This window comes from Convolutriloba macropyga, chromosome 10, assembly GCF_964194025.1.
Source record: "Convolutriloba macropyga chromosome 10, txConMacr16.3, whole genome shotgun sequence".
NCBI classification, from domain to species: domain Eukaryota; kingdom Metazoa; phylum Xenacoelomorpha; order Acoela; family Convolutidae; genus Convolutriloba; species Convolutriloba macropyga.
Genome location: NC_134477.1, coordinates 34,860,413 through 34,877,274, shown reverse-complemented (window position 1 = coordinate 34,877,274; position 16,862 = coordinate 34,860,413). Strand labels below are relative to the sequence as shown.

Here is a 16,862-nt window from a genome sequence, read left to right as displayed (position 1 = left end):
CGTGTCTATTAAGAAAGTAGCTAAAAAGTTTTGTCTCCTAAAGTTTACTTTTGGAGGCGTATGGTCGGCCAACAATTTTCCGAAAATAGCACAACGCAGCGCTCGTTTCCAAATAATAAAAACTTCTCCTTCTTATATGAGGGGAACACATTGGATACTGATTGTTGCTATTCATTCAACCTTTTCTGGAACTACTACAAACTCAAATAAGAGGCGGCGTGGTAGAGAGAGTCATGTTAAGCCAGCAAAGAAGTCAATAACTAATATAGTAATTTGGAATAGCTTGCCAATTCCTCTAAGTTTCTACGTCGATTTCTACGAAAGGGTGCATATTATTTATTCAAATTGGGACAAATATACTATTCATGAAATTGCCTCATCACCTCATCCACAATCCCAATATTCCAATTTGTGTGGCATGTACTGTCTTTACACCGCATTGAAAATTTTTGAAAAAATTGGACATGCCTACTACAATGACTCAAAAGACTGCATAAGTGCGATGAAGCAATTTCGACACCTTGTTGAGAGCGCAGTTAAAAATATTGGTTTGATTAAAGAAGTAAATTTGATACGATTTTTTAATAGCCGACTGCAGTCAAAACATACGTTCAAAATTATGTAATAAAAATTTGTATTTGACATTTCTAATTTCTCTAGTCTGAGTCAGAGAAAGGAACAATCAGCCTCGATCGCTTTGCAGGCAATACTTCAATTGAACAATTTTCATCATTGCTCTCGCAAATCAATTTGTCTTCTATCGCCTCATCATAAACGAAAGGGTTCCCAGTCCCACACTCTTTCTCGCTATCATCCTCTTGCTCATTGTCACTCAGATCACTCCAATTCAAAGTAGGTTCATTTTGATCGAACTCTCGCGGAAAGAACCCTGGGTCAGGTGGAGCTAAACCCTGGGTCAGGTGGAGCTAAAACATAAGTCACTATAAAATTTGTTATAATTGCATTATTAAAAAAAACATTTAACAACCGAAAGATGAAGTTGATGCCGTGGAGACAGAATCTGCGTCATGTGGAGTGAGCTCTTTGAACTCAATTAAGTTCTGCTCTTCGTCAGCTGACAGTGAAGCTCGATCGTCGTCGTTGGTATCGCTTGAAAAGCCATTACTGGTTGTGCAAGTTTTTGGTGGCTCCTGGCCAAGACTATAATGACCGTACGGTAAGGTGTCAATGCCATTATCAAGAATAAACCGCTTATCGTCGAAACAGCTCAGAGCTGTTTTATTTGTAGTGTTAACTTGTATCTGGTGATTAGCGGAATGTATTCCGGTCATTGGCGCCCTGCTGCTAACACCTGTTTGAAGACACTGGAGGTATTTGTTGTGATGAAGCGTTTTCTTAAGTACCTTCTGAACGCCCTTTGCTCTCTGTTTAACACCGCTGACAAATTTGATACTATACATTTTCGATCGCAAGATTACACTTTCCTCCAAAACTGATCCATTTAATTCATCTTTCATTGTCAAAGGAACTTTTTTGTTTGTCGGGTCGAAAAGTGGATGAGATGTTGGATAGTCGCTCAAATCTAGCAAATGTTTGAACTACTCCATGTCCTTATACAGATCATCAGTCTCTAAGCGATACAAAAGTGAGTCCGTGTCCTTATACGTGACGCAAATTCGCGAACCGCATCTTGTTCTCATCTCGTTGTAATGAAAATTGTATAGTGCGAGTTTAGAAAGATCAAGGATGGCTGCTCCCACAGGCGTTGGTTTATCCCATTTAACAGTTGGCACGGAGAAGTAAACGGAACATAAGTTGTCACTGATAATTTGGAACGATTTGAAATTCGGTTTTGATGTTAGTTTCGAAGCTTTAACCTGATCCGAAACAAACTGACTGTTTTTTCTGTTTCGTTTATTCTCCATGGTTTTCCCAAAACAGGCGTTGGACATAAGTTTGTAGAAATTTTTTTCGAAGGTAGTTGATGCCATTTTACGCATAGAAGTGTTCTTTTCAATATAAGGACGCAACCAGTCTGACTGATTAAACTGGAGCACGCGATGAAGAGCAACCACTTTCAGTCCCTGTTCCAGATAAAACAACAAATTTTCAATATGACAGATATAATTCTTCTTATCAAATAAAGTTTCCACAAGCTTCGGAACAGATGCCCGGTTTTGAGCTAACTGCTTACTATAGGGTGACAACCAGTCGTCGCTAATAAAAAGTTTCTCAGGAGCCAGTGGAAAATCAGAATGATCGTTGTGATTCGAGGCGGGATAATTGAGATCAACTTCGACAAAGTAACCGACACTATCTTTGTTTTTATAAGTCTCAATGAGAGAATCAATATCAGCAAACTCAGCTCACTGGTATCCGTCTTTTGGCAGTTTTTTCATCATTATCCCACCATAAAGGGAGGTTACGTCTAAAAACGCCCCATAAACTGACTTTTGATCCTTGTTGTAACCATTCAGATCCTTGTTGTTTGCTCGAAAGTGGCGAAGGGCTCCTACTCCGTTGAGACCACCTCTGATTGCTTTTTTGCAAAAGAGGAGCATATCAACATCCGAAAGCAATCCAAGTTCAACGTCCGTTGTTATCAACATTGCGTCCCAGCTGAGATTCGGTGCACTGTAGAAGTATGATGGATCTAGACGGTAAACATTAATGCACACTGAACGGAACAGTTCAAATACATCGTCCAGCAAAAAGACATCAGTTTCCAAATAAGCATCGTGGTAATCTCCACAGCTGTCACATTTGAACAAATGATACATTTCAACAGCTTTCTGATGCATTTCCTCTGTGATATCTATCTTTCCTGTTAATGTGTTTTTCCACTCTTCGCCGTAAACGGGAAGACCATGCTTAAACTTTTCAAAACAGTCCAGATAGGAGTAGGGAAAAATTCCTTTGCTTCTAATTCTTTTGAAATCAGCATCTGATTATTGAGCAAAATGGCTACGAAGCAACTTAAGATCACCATCTTGTAACGTCTGAGCCAAAGAATCAAGACCTGAAGCCATAAAATTGAAACTATCGAGAAAGCGTATTTCGTTTCGAACAATTTTCTCAACACCACATTTATTGATGTAGGTCTTAACAGGAACTTGAACCGAAAAAGAAATAAACGTCTCCTCAGTTCTTGATATTGCAGAGAGAATTTCGTTTTCCTCCAACACAAGGTACTTCACTATGTGATGAGCATCGTATCGCGACAAGAGAACCGGTAAAAACGATCCAACTGTAACAGCTAAATTGCAAGTTGAGTGCGCCACTCCAAGTACAGTTCCAGTTAAATGACAGTGATGGACTACTTTCTCCTCAGTGATTAGAAAATTTTTTTCACAAATGCAACACGGCGCTGTCCAGTTCTCAACAAAGTCTTGTTTCGCAGAATTTGACATTTTTAGAAAGCGATAACGTTGTCGCTCGGAGTCCGCCCATTTAACCCAACTTCGCAAAGTACTCATCAGAACTGAAATGCAGTCTTCTCCTCTATAAAACTTCTTTAGTTGCACGTTGGAATTCCTGCTGTCAACTAATACAGCACCGAAACTACAAGGGTACTGTTTTTCAACGACAAAACTTGAAGCAGAGCTTTCATTTAAGCCATTTCTGACAAGTTCCTCAACTGATTCAAAAGCCTCAGTTCGAACGTCGAGAGCCTCTAGATCCGCATAAACCACGAAAGGGCATTTGAAAATTTTTTTGCCAATTTTTGAATTTCACCGTTGACCCTTCTTCAGGCATCTGAATAACTTGAGGTTGATGATGCTCGCAGAGAGATTTATGCAGCTTAAACTTTTCTCGCGCAATGCTCTGTAGACAACGCTCGCAAAATTTTCGTATATTGTTCTTTGAGTTGGCGGTGGCAGGCGAACGCAGCAAAACTTTCATAACACGATCCAAATTTTTTATCAGGCAATAATGCCAATTGTTTTCTTCTGATAAAAGTAACAAATTTATTCTTTTAGTTTTGCCTCTGTACTTGCTCAAATAAACAGGATAAAATTTTGTCTGTTCATAAGCGAAGACGTTGATTTTAAGGTGATTATTTTTCTCAAAAGCCGGTATGTCAGTTAGAGCAACTGGCATTTTTTTCGGATTGTAGTGAAGTGCGCTAAAATTTTGACGGTAACTTTGAGGTCTTTCTTGATTTTGCTTTATAGGGAAATGCGCAGCCAACACAGAGTAGAGAAAACAAAAATTATCCTTTAGATTCTTGATGTTCAGAACCGATTTTCGTTGATTTTCGAGTTCCGGCGGTGTAGCTATATATGATCCGGCTCGGAGAGGCGCAAACTTTGTAACCTTCAGCTCAACTAAATGCAATTTTTCAATAACCCATCCACTTCCAGCTGTGCAGAAAACGTTGATTTTAGTCAACAGTTTATCGACGTGTGAAAAATATTCGTCGGCTGTTAAAGTCGTCGAGAGGTTTTCCATTGGACTGTGAAAAAGCAAACAGTGCTATCGTCGGTCAACGGCTTCACAAATTTCACTTCAACACACATTCCAAATTTGATCAATATCAGATCTTCCAGTTTGCTGTTGATGAAGTCAATGATATCACTTTCTTTATTAACAAAAAACTCAAAAGGGTCAAAACTGGAGTCTCCTGATAATTTCAGCCGAAAGGACTGGAAGTGCTCCCGAATAGCTTTTCTTTCACGCTCTAATAAAAAATTATCGCTTTGACAAAGATGAGCAGGATTTGTTCTGGCAGCAGGAGAAGTCACTGAATGCTCATCCGTGCAGTGTTTCTGCCATGCGTCCTGTTGACCGAAAAATGTCTGACATGTGTTGCATCTTACTGAACGATCAAACTTGTGCACATTCTTTAGGTGACGGACTAAGTTTTTGGCAAGCGTAAAAACAGTTTGGCAATGGCCACATCGAAAACTCTGATCAGGCAGCTCGGAATGTTTTTGATGCCTATTCAATAGAAAATCTTGTCGTTTCGCAAAGTCTTGATTACACAAATTGCATTTCACCATAAAGCCTAAACAAACTAATTAAATCAATTTTTATTATTTATTCCTTGTAGGAAGTGGCTACAAGGAAGTCTCTGGCGTTGTTCAATTGAACAAGCCAGAAAAGATGCAAGGGTCCAGTTTATTCAAAACCGGGAGTCCAAACATCTTTTTTTTGTTTAATTCCTGTAATGGAGGATAGTCGGAAAACAGACTTCGAAAAACATAAGTTTTTCGAAATCTATTTCCCAACTATCCCCCACCCGACTTCTGCTTGTTCCCTTCGACGAGAGGTAGCCAAGACTGACGGAAGCCAGAAGGAGAATTCAGTATCCTTAGTGATGTATAAGAAAACTACAAGAAACAAAAAGAACAGAGTCAAAAATTTTGAACATCACTCTGACGCTCAAAACATCAACTCTGTTCTCTTTGTAACTTGCAGCTTTCTCACATCAAAAAGCATACTGATTTCAGTAATCTTAGCGAGGTATAAGAAAGCTGCATATAAGAAAAAAAAAACAAAGTCGAACATTTTGAAAATCACTCTGAAGCTCAAAACCTCAACTCTGTTTCCTTTGTTACTTGCAGCTCCCTCACATCACAAAAATTACGGATTCCTATTTTTTGCTTCTTCTGTTGTAATTTTTGAATGCTTTTAGCAGTACTATCAAGACCACGAACTACTAATTTTGAGAGCACATCTCAAAATAGCATGCCGATCTGTTTTTGATTAGCAATTAAAATCAAACGGGACTCAAAGTTTCAGACTTTTGGTCAATATGCATAAAATTTTCAGTAACTTGACGGATATCGGCAATTAAACTCAAATCTTTTTTGAGAAAAAAAGCAGGAAGAGCACAATTCTTCGAATTTAACTAGCTTAGCATAAAGTTCATTTTGTCAGCCAGTCCGATAGATTAACCAAAAGTAAATTTTCAATTCAAGGTATGAATCGAAAAGGAGTTAAAATTTCACTGAGAAAAAAGCACCAAAAATTGTTGATGCGTGTGGGCTGACAAACCAATGCGAAATTTTTTCTGAAAAAAATGAACAACCCAGTGAAGTTCATATTCAGCGATCGGAAACTTTAAACTCAAAAATAAGAGCTCAGCTCTTTCGGTAAAAAAAAGTGCTTCGCTCTTCAAGAGCACCCAGCATAAAGTTCCTAAAACCCTCTTTCTTTCCCTCATACCCGCATACCCCATTTCATCAGTTCACTATGTTGACCAACCCATACCCCATTTTCTTGCTATTAGTTCTAACAATAACGTGAACGATTCTCACCTCACAACTTTGGATTATTAGTGCTACCGATTTTGGAAAATATCATAAATTCGATTCTGATTGTATTTCAGAAATATTTCAAATTCGACAGAAAGTTAGAGAACGGAGTAAATTTTTCTTGACTGCTCAGCAGAGGCACAAGTTTAGGAATTAGGACCGAATGAAAGAAGTCTCCGTTATTTGGCTCATATATTTGATATTGGTATCACTTGCTGATAAATTGATACTATGTTTGTTCATGAAGAAGATGGTTGTTGGTATTGAATGTATCTAGTGAAAACTTGTTCACGCCGAAAAGATAAATTCGACTTATGCAGGCTTAAGTCGCACCAAATTAGGTGGTAACACAAGTTTTCCATATGCACGGACCTGGACAAAAAGCTATGAAAACGCCAAGATATTTCTGATTTACGCGACGATTACCATTATCAATAAAAGATTAGTAGTATGAAAAGGGCTCACGCAGGTACTGATTCATCTCAACAAACTCAAATTTTAATCCAACCGAATTTCAAAAAAATCAAACCGAACTTCAGTCCCAGTCGATGATGGAAAATGTCTCTGGTGGATACTTCTTTGAGTATAAAACATCAACCCGCCTTCTTCGAGTTGCGAGAGATGAATCGGAGAACGGGAGCAATATTGAGATAACGCTGTTTAAGTTCGCAAACGACGAACGATATCTGAACCAGTCAAGAGTGATACCTGAACACCACTTCTCAGAAATAATGGACTCTTGTACTCTCGAGTCTGATATACTGAGACTAATCTCCGAGGGTAAATTCAACACAGAAGGCCGAATCGTGATTAATTTCAATGTTTGCGAACGCATGAGGATGGACAGCAAAAACTGCGAAGTGATACGAGACATAAAGGGTAATATTTTATATATGTTCCAACTAATTAGGGTTTATTGTAGAATAGCAATCTGCTTATTAAAACTGTATGCGGATGGGTAGAGGGGTTCTGATACATAAATGTCTAGACAATTTTGTTTCTATTTAGATACAGACAACACGTACTACAGATTTGCGGTCAAATACTTCGACCCGCAGGACATCATACTTCGTGTGTTCTTCTACCTTAAGAAGTTCAGCCTCAAAGGTGATATGTGGGCATTGCAATACACAGCCATTCATCTACGTAAATTTACAGCCCTGATGCTTCACCATAGAAACTATATGAGGGCTAAGCGAGAGAAAATCAATAAGCGTTTGATTCCGATTGCCGAAGTCAGACCAATGAAAAGAATGCGGGAGACTGAAAGCGAAAATAACCCCCCCGAGGTTGTTGATTTAGCCTCAGAGGATGATGTGCCTCTGATAAACTTTAGAGGCTCAAGAGAACAATTTTGAAATTATCATTCGCAAAACAATAACACTAAATTTGATTATTAAAAGCATTGTTGTATTGTTCCTTGTATTTAATAATCATAGCTGTCTTCTTGCTACAAATTGTTCTTAATTAGAAATCTTGTTTGAAAGCTGTACTATTGTATGAGCGAAAGAGAACGGTTAAGATTTTCGAATTTAAATTGTAGAATTTCTTAGTCTTTCAGTCTACACTAGATAAAAGGCGGCAAAGATAGAGATACCAAAACGTGCAGCAATAAATGAGTTTTAGCTTTTATCTAAAACAACAGTTTTTGATTCAAAATCAAATTTACCCAGAAGCGGTTTGGTAAATTAAGCACACAAGACAGAAGCAAAAAGGACCAAAAGCAAATTAGTCAATTTGCGATATGTCAAACACAAAGATAAAGCAGTAAATAATGGGCCATAAAATGAACTTTGTATGAACTAACCTTGATGAAGTTCGGTATATGATTGCCAAAAACGTTTCAAAATGATGCTCCTGTAGTACGGTGGTTTAGGCTAAAAAACTATGAGAAACATATGAAAGCACTAATAGATTGGGTTCGAGACTAATAAGTGGAGGGATCCTTTTTCTGTGCGGTAGACCACCCCATTTCTCACTACTTACCGACAAACCAGAACCCCAACCTGATTGCAAAGAGGGGACTTTCTCCAAGATCAAGAACAGTAATCCCAAAAAGCAGTAATTTGAAAATAAGTTCAGAGTGTTTATAATGGTTTCAGAAGAAAGAACTGATATTGAAGAAAAAAAGACGAACTTTTTTACCGAAACAAATGAATTGAATTAACTATTTTAAATAAGTTGTTATTAATGCAAATCTAAATATAAAAAGAACAAAAACCTGAGGAAACTTCTCTGACCACAAATGAATAATACTTGCACACTGAGTCTTCTCTTACAAAGCGTTGCCCGACTCGATTAATTATTGAAAGATTTGTCCTAGTGTAATAAACTAAGATTTGTGAAGGTTAATAATGAAGTTTGGTGGTTTAGTTTCACTCACTTCTGTTGAGCTTGCAAAAATTAACCAATATTACTCAAGGATCTAATATTTCGAATGATACTCTTCCGTGTTGACAAACTGTGACACAATCGACGCACGAAACGTCTTTTTGTTGGTCTATTTTCGTCAATTTCGTCGGTTGTTATGCAGGAACTGTCTATTATTGTCGTTTTTGTCGAAGTTTAATGTCGATGATCGTCGTGTTTTGTCTGTTTCGACAGTCTTAATTTGATTTAAATACAAAAGAAGTACAGGAAAACTAAGTGAGAGTTGGTGCTGTAGAGCAGAAAGTGCCATGTAATTATGGAGTTGTAGGTTCGGATCCTGGCAAAGATTGTCCTTTTCGTAAGATTTTAGATAAGGAAAAGAACCGACGCTTCTTATGTTTAATTACCGACCAAAACCGATCAAAACAACAAAAAAATCGTAACGGTTTTGATCGATTTTGATCGGAAGTAAAGCCGACAAAAACCGACGATTTCTTATGTTTGAACCCGACGAAATTCTCAACACCGTCTCTAAAAAGATCAAATTCTTAAAAAAACGGGCTCTATATTTTTCCGAGCAAAAAATGGGAAAAAAGTATGCAACAGAAGCCAAAAATTGTTCTACAGAAAAGAGCCAAGAAAGCAGCCTCAGGGGTTGAGCTTGTGAAGCACTTTAACACAGTGTTCAAACAATTATTCTATAAACGATGCTTAATTCTTTTACATATAATTTAAAGTGATCAAAATTCTTGTATTTTCATTAATTAGAGCATTGGAGGGCTAAGGAAGTAACATTTTTGTATCACACACTGGTTTGGATATTATACGACACTCATTAAAAAAACAGTTTCCAAAAACAATCAACACTTGCGTTAATCGGATATTCAGACTTACTCCGAGCAGATAATTCAAATCAGACGTACCAGCGCCTGCCTTATTCAGGGCAGAAACGTCCCCATCACATTTCTTTTAAATTTGCTGTTCTTATGAGAACGGATGAAAAAAAAGATAGCTCATAGGAAAATCTGCCATCTTTTTTTCACTTACAGAAGTTTTTAAGAACAAGGAAAAACAAAACTGAATACACCAATACGAAGATAAATCGAATGGATTTCTGCGTGTCAGATCTTCGGAAAATGCTTTGGACCAGAGGTGCAACTTTACATACATCCTTCAAATTTATTCTATCTAAGGAATAATTCGAAGATGACTCTAGAGTACGTTTTTAATCTGCGTCAATGAGCAAAATTAGTTGAATTGTGAGAGTATCGATACTTATTCAGGTATCAAAACGCCTTTCAAGTATGCCTTTGGGAGAAAGTATAAATGAGCGAACCAATGCTTTGAACAAAAAAGTTTGCTAGAAACTTATTGGTCTAACAATTTATGGACAAATGTATAGGTTTTCCTCCTAGTTCAATGCACTCTGCCCATATAGCGGAACAAAATGATTTTGTTGAAAATAAATTCTTTAACTGTGATCCAGCTTCTATCTATACTTAAGGGTACAGCGTCATTGCTCTCTTTTGCATTCAAGAGTCGGAAGTTTGTATCTACAAAAGTTTGTTTGGAAAGCATGAAAACCTTGGCAATCCTTTTTGAGTGAAACATAGCTTACTTGACTTTAAAGGTATCTCTAATGTTATTAGATAAATTTGGTTCATCGGCAAACAGGTTTCAGAATTGTAATGATAAGAAAAGCGAATTTCGGAGAGTTGCGTGCGGAACTAATTTGCGGAAACAACTATTTAAATTCTTTTTGCTTTTATTTTTGAAAATTATTATACTTGTGACACAATAAGACGTCTTTTGAATGCAACTGATTTAAGCAATATAGAAGTAAGGTATTGTATATTCCTAAGTACGTTTGTTTGAGCGCTCGCCAAATCAGCAACAAAACTTTTTCTCGGAACCTAATTCTGTGGCATATGTTGCGAAACGTTCCTGAATCTTTTTAAAATGCACATTGAATCATAAATCAATATATGCCTTTCTGGAACTAGAGTACGTATTAAGTGTTCAACACAGGAAAATTGATTCAAGATATGCAAATAAGTTACAGGGGATGGTGACGGCATCGTGTCAGAACTTTTACATTTGAACCAAAAAAATACGTTCAATAGCAAATAGAACAAACAATTTAAAATTGAAACAAAGTAGAATATAAAGTTATTCACCTTCACTCTAACAAATGTCTAGGTAAATTTACCTGCAACGTTTGCAGGTGAGCAAAATTGCAGTTAAAACTACTTGCAAAATTACCGGCAAAAAAAACGTGCTCTTTATCTATATTAGATTACCTAGAAGTTACCTGCAAACTCAATACAACGATTTCGTATTAGGTGCATAGAATTTAGTTGCGTATATTGCATAAAGTTTTGTGGGTAGAAATACCTAGAAAATTTTCAGCAGATAAACTTCTAGGTAAATTAGTCTACAATCTACTTAGAATTTGCCTGCAAAATGTCTTTTCTAGGCAATTCTGCCTGCAATATTTACATGCAATTTGCTACCTACAGAATTATTTTGCTGTTAAAAGTCTAGGAGAGTAACACTAATTTTTAGATAGACTGCGAGCAAATTTACCTAGAATTTCAATTTGTTTAGGTTGCTTGCAGATAGTTTCTAGATAAGTTGCAAAAAAAATAAATTTGCTTGCAAATTCTAGTTAAATTTACCTGCATTTTATAATCAATTTACCTGTAAATTGTTATAGTGTAAAATATAATGAAAGATTCCTTGTTTTGGAAATTTAGAACACAGAAAGTGCAAGTTCATCCTTGCATTTATGCTCATTAAAAGAATAATCGCGAAAATTGTCTTTAGATTCGCCAACGGTCCAAATTTTTTTTTAAGGTTGGATAAACATAAAAATAGGCATATACTTCATTATTCCGACAAATTTGTGCTGCAGTTTAATATCTTCAAGAACTTCTAATTTACATGGACTACGGTAAAAGAAAATCAGAGATGATGATGAAATATAATATTTTTTGAATTGAAATCGGGGAAGCATGATAGCTTTAGTCATATAACTTTTTTTATCAGAATTACAACTTGTAACAAGCGTAATTCCCTAACGTTTACATTTCCTGGTTGAAGTCTTTTGTTGGTTAACAGTTATCCCTCTAAAATTACTGTGCTTTTACTGTGATTTCATTAGTTGCAGCTTTGCCTCGAATTGAGCTATAATTCCGTTTTCAATGACAGTTTAAAATGTATCGGTTTGATAGGTTTTAACCAATACACTGCCAGAGAACAAATTTTAACTATAGCTACACATAAACACACACACGCCTAAACAAAGCATTCGTCTTTGCAAGATCTTATAAAGAAATCAAATTTTGCAAAAATCTTGTAACATTTTACAAGATTATCATCCCACCCCGCCCGGATGCCTTTCAGTTGCTGCTGAGTTGCATTAAATGAAAACTGCCCCCTGTGTTTTAGATAGACAATACTGCTTTTCAGAAAGATGACCCACTGTCAGGTATGCTCTCATTCATCTGGTCCCATCCGAGATCTTTGAAAGGACATATGAGCTGGTGAACATATGAGCTGGTGAAAAGTTGATCAAGAAACATTTTTCACGACTATAAAGCTGAGATTTGGCGACCCTTGCTAAACCATAAAATTGAGGATAACATCAAACAAGAACTAAAACAATATTGAGCGACAACTTCTTTCTGCTATTTCGTTGCTAACTGGTTTTAGTTGGCATCGTAAAGGAGTGTGAGATCAATTTTCTAAAATCCTTTGCGAATTGTGCGAGTCTTAAGAATTCTTTTAAGCAAAAATGTGCTGAGTTTTTTTAAAACAAAATATTATACCAATGTGCTCTGCTAGCATATCTTCGAACACGTTTTTGTATTTCCATCCAGAGCAGGCTGCATTCACATATGATGGCAACCAGACCTAGGACCATTCTTAAATAGCTCTACTCTTATTGGAATTTTTCGCTAGATATTTTCCTGGAAAGCAACTTAGAATTCTGAATCTAAAACCCGATTTTCTTTTTGTAACAGACAAAATCATTGAAAAATTTAGAGCCCAAAAATTATGACTGGGTTTTAAAAACAACAAATGACAGCGGGTTTCAACAACGACAAAACTCGCTGATTTGATAAATAAAAGTTTTCAAATGATTGTCAGTAAAAGGTTATTTTTGCCAGAATTTAATTCCAAATGACTTTACTGCTTATTGGTTTGTTAGATAAGAAGGAGATATATTTCTTAATTGGAATTTTTGTGTCGTGTGATATATCGTTTACTTTGAAATCTTTAATTTTGGTGCGTTTTTTACTTCGCCACCCCCCAAAATGGTTTTTTATTGTCAAGCAGAACAATTTGTGATTTTTTTACGCACCTCGGATTTTTTGTCTTTAAAAAAGCCTTATTCAGAACGAATACATTATAAAGCCACTCAGACTGTTTTTAATCTCTATGAGGCAAATGCTTGTTGCGTTAAACAAAAAATTTGCGTTTTTCCAAAATCTTCCAACCTGTTCGTATTTTTCCTAACCTATAATAATTCAAAAAATATGTTATTATTTTTCTAAAAAATTTTGCTCTTTTTCTGGCATGAAGAAGTTTCCCGCTAATATTCAAGGCAGTTTCTGCTGTTTAGCACCAATTTTAGCACCCGTCACGAATAAAATCCTTGCTGTTGAAACTTTGGCAGCTGTATTGATGAGACCTGTAAGGTGTCGAAATAATTTGCATCCTTGAGAACTGGATATCTGGCGAATCATTTGTTATGGCAACTTGCCTCATTTTTCAGGAATGGTCACCAACTTTGAGGCGATCGTTGGTTCCGTGGAATATGTCACCTAAATCGTCAGTTAATCTGAAAAAATTAACAAATACTTAAGACGGGGCTTTAATTTAGGGCGCGTTTCTGGAGCTTAGAGCTTCAAAGATATATAAATGCTGGTTGCTGGACTGATCATTCACCTGATTTTTATGATTAAAAAGTCAACTTTTCGAAAATTTCATTATTATTTGGAAAACTTTTCGGAATGAAATTTGTTTCTTCGGTTGATACTTTCCATAATAATATAAGGTTCCAACTATTCAGTTAAAAACTTACAAGTTTCTGTCCTGGTATAATGAAAAAAGTTACCAGGAACAAATTTGGTCAAAATAGTAAGTACTTTTAAAACTAAACGAACCTACAATCAAAAGTAGTAATAGGGTGAGCAAGTCTTTCCGGGGGCCGTGTAGACCCCATGTATTAAGATAGGGTATAGGAGTATTTTTGCGAGCGGGTCTACTCTAATGTATTAAGATAGGGTATACGGTACATGTATTAAGATAGGTTATAGCGGCCGCCACGTATTCCCATGTTTTAAGATTAGTTATAGCGGCCGCCACGTATTAAGATTAGGAATAGCCGCCGCAACGTATTAGGATTAGGAATAGCCGCCGCAACGTATTAAGATTAGGAATAGCCGCCGCAACGTATTAAGATTAAGTATAGAGACCAGGGTGTGAGTAGTAAGGTAGGAGCAGATGAGGGTGATTTTCCAGAGCCACTTGTCACGTGATTTCAGAGGTCATTTAGGGATTAGCGGGGAATTATACATGCAGCGCGCAGGGGAATTGTACAGGCGGGTAATTGTACAGTCAGCGCGCAGGGAATTGTACAGGCAGCGCGCAATAATGGATAATTCCCATCGCAGTAAATTTCGACTTTTTTTGGTTTAACCACCGCAATGTATTAAGATTAGGTATAGCCGCCGCAATGTATTAAGATTAGGTATAGCCGCCGCAATGTATTAAGATTAGGTATAGCCGCCGCAATGTATTATGGTTAGGTATAGCCGCCGCAATGTATTAAGATTAGGTATAGCCGCCGCATTGTATTAAGATTAGGTATAGCCGCCGCAATGTATTAAGATTAGGTATAGCCGCCGCAATGTATTAAGACTAAGTATAGCCGCCGCAATGTATTAAGATTAGGTATAGCCTCCGCAATGTAATAAGATTAGGTATAGCCACCGCACTGTATTACGATTAGGTATAACCGCCGCAATGTATTAAGATTAGGTATAACCACTAATAATTGAGAAAATTGAAAACTTTTACAAGAATGAATTATGAAGGTACAAAAAGACAGACACAGTATTAATGAAGTACATTATAAGTTATTTTAAACACAACAGAGAGCGCTCACAATTTAAAAATTAATTAAATATTTTACAAGTTCAGGGGTACAGTATGAATTCCATCAGATAACACTTTTCGTTTAGGATAAAAATATGAAAGTTCTTTCTTTGTTTGTTCATAGGCAGCGACGCAGTGGTTGATTGTCCGAAATCCTCTATTTGTAGATGTTTAATTGATGATTTCTTCCATCACTCGCCGATATTTTTCCAATGGTCCATCTCAGGTCTCTTCCAATGTTCGTTTGTTTAGACCATTGCTGCTGAATTTGTACTTATCCGATTTGGCATCGTAGCAACAATAAGTTTTGCTACAGAGACAAATCATTTCAGAACATCTAAATTCTTCCTTGAACAGACCTGGTTCACGCTTATCGTGCTTTTCATGTTTATCACAACAAGTCCTAGGGAAGAAATTTTGTACAGCATCAGCTTTGAAAGAATCATCACAATCGTGTTCCCTCAGAGCTTCCCACTCTGTTTTTTTAGATGGACGAATGCAATCGTACAAATTATCGTGTGCTAGAGCTAAGTAGTAGGAGTCAATGTCCATTTCAAACTCTTCAAATGTGTCGACATCGCAAAATTTATCAAAAAAATTGTAATAAAGCTCCAGCATACGTAATTTTGCGTACTGAATTATAAAAAAAACGACTATTATCGGTTCACGATGCTCAATTTTTGATTTTACAAGTTCAACTTCGTATAGTTCTTTCGACACACTGTTAAGTCTTTTAAACAATTTCCCATTGATAGCTTTGTGTGTCTTTTCATCGTTCAGGTATTTTGTCTCTGTATGTCTGCTTCTGTCCACGATTTGGTAACCATAGGAACTATTCCCTAACAATTTCATTGTTTCTGCTACAACGCTTGATTCAGGATTTTCATCTCCAGCTTTTCTAGCATCAACAACTGATTGAACAAAACTGTTGAAGCATTTTTTGGGTTTGTACTGAACGAAGCGGTAAATTTTGGTGAATTTCAACCCAAGACTAAGGTAAAAGTTGAGTAAAGGTGTTATGACTGTTCCATTCTCCAACTTGAAGCTTGAAATCAACATGCGCTGCGGCTGCTTGAGTAAATCGTTATCAATTGCATAATCCCTCATACAATCACCAATATCTGCTCGACTAACATTAAAATTTTTAAAGATTGATTGAAAGTTCAAGAACTTGTATTTCAACCCATCTGGCACTTCGAGATCACACTGAACGTAACCGAACAGTTTATCTTCTCTTTTCTTAGCAAGTAGAGATTCTTGAGTCAGATGTAGCTTGAAAGGGAGATGTACCTTTGAGAGATTCCCACCAGTTACATTCCCATATCTCAAAATTTTTATATCCTTTGTTTCGCAAAAAATCTCGTCTTAGTTCATCGTATTCCCGTTTCTTGAGTCCTCTCTGAGTCTCTTCCTCTGACATACTTATTCTTGCTTCCTGACATGCACAAAAGTGAAAGTAACAACCAATTGCTTTAAAAAAAGTTTTACAGTGAGCACAAAATCCGTCTACCTTAAAACAATCAATCTTTTTCTGAGTTCCAGTTGTGTAGTAGCATTCAATAGTGCAGTTAGGACACTGAGATTGTAGGTACGACACAACCATGTTCTCAAATTTCCTCGATTTTTTTGCGTAGCTTTAAACTTCTGAGAGTCTGAATCAAATTCCCACCTAGTGTACAGCCCAGTGGGCATTTCTTGACACACTGAGAAGGGGTAAAGTTGACTGGCGTCTATACCCACAATTAATTTGCAAATGTTTTCTGTGTTTCGAATATATGTCCGATCCACAACCGCTTTTCTAGTAAACATAATAGAGGGACCACAGGTCATATTATCGCGTATTTTATCATGTAAATCTTTGTCTGCTTCAACGAAAGGATAGAATTTGTTATTAGTTGATTTGTGTAGACAAATATTTGCTAAATTAGGTAGTGTGCAACCCAGTTTTAACATATCAATCCCTTTGTTATGATAGAATTCCATCCTTTTCTGCATCGCTTCTAGTGTCGGGACAACTTCTTTGTTATCATACCACCTCACAAAGTCTTGAAAATTTGTCATTTTTTCGTGCTCCCACACACTTTCCAAGTAATTGTAGTTGTAAAA

General features: G+C 36.7%; 1 long non-coding RNA gene across 2 annotated transcripts in view; it reads right to left on the bottom strand.

Annotated features, from left to right (window-relative positions):
* Positions 1–8,496: 8,496 nt before the first annotated feature.
* The window catches only part of LOC142348472 (uncharacterized), a 217,707-nt gene continuing 209,341 nt past the window's right edge, over positions 8,497–16,862 (bottom strand). Inside the window, exons 3-4 of one of the 2 annotated variants that reach the window (XR_012760739.1) lie at positions 13,222–13,420; positions 8,497–8,880 (exon numbers count right to left, since the gene is read on the bottom strand). This is a non-coding gene — a long non-coding RNA (uncharacterized LOC142348472). Of the gene's footprint in view, positions 8,881–11,737; positions 12,213–13,221; positions 13,421–16,862 lie in introns of those variants that run through there. The other variant, XR_012760740.1, reaches the window with a different exon arrangement.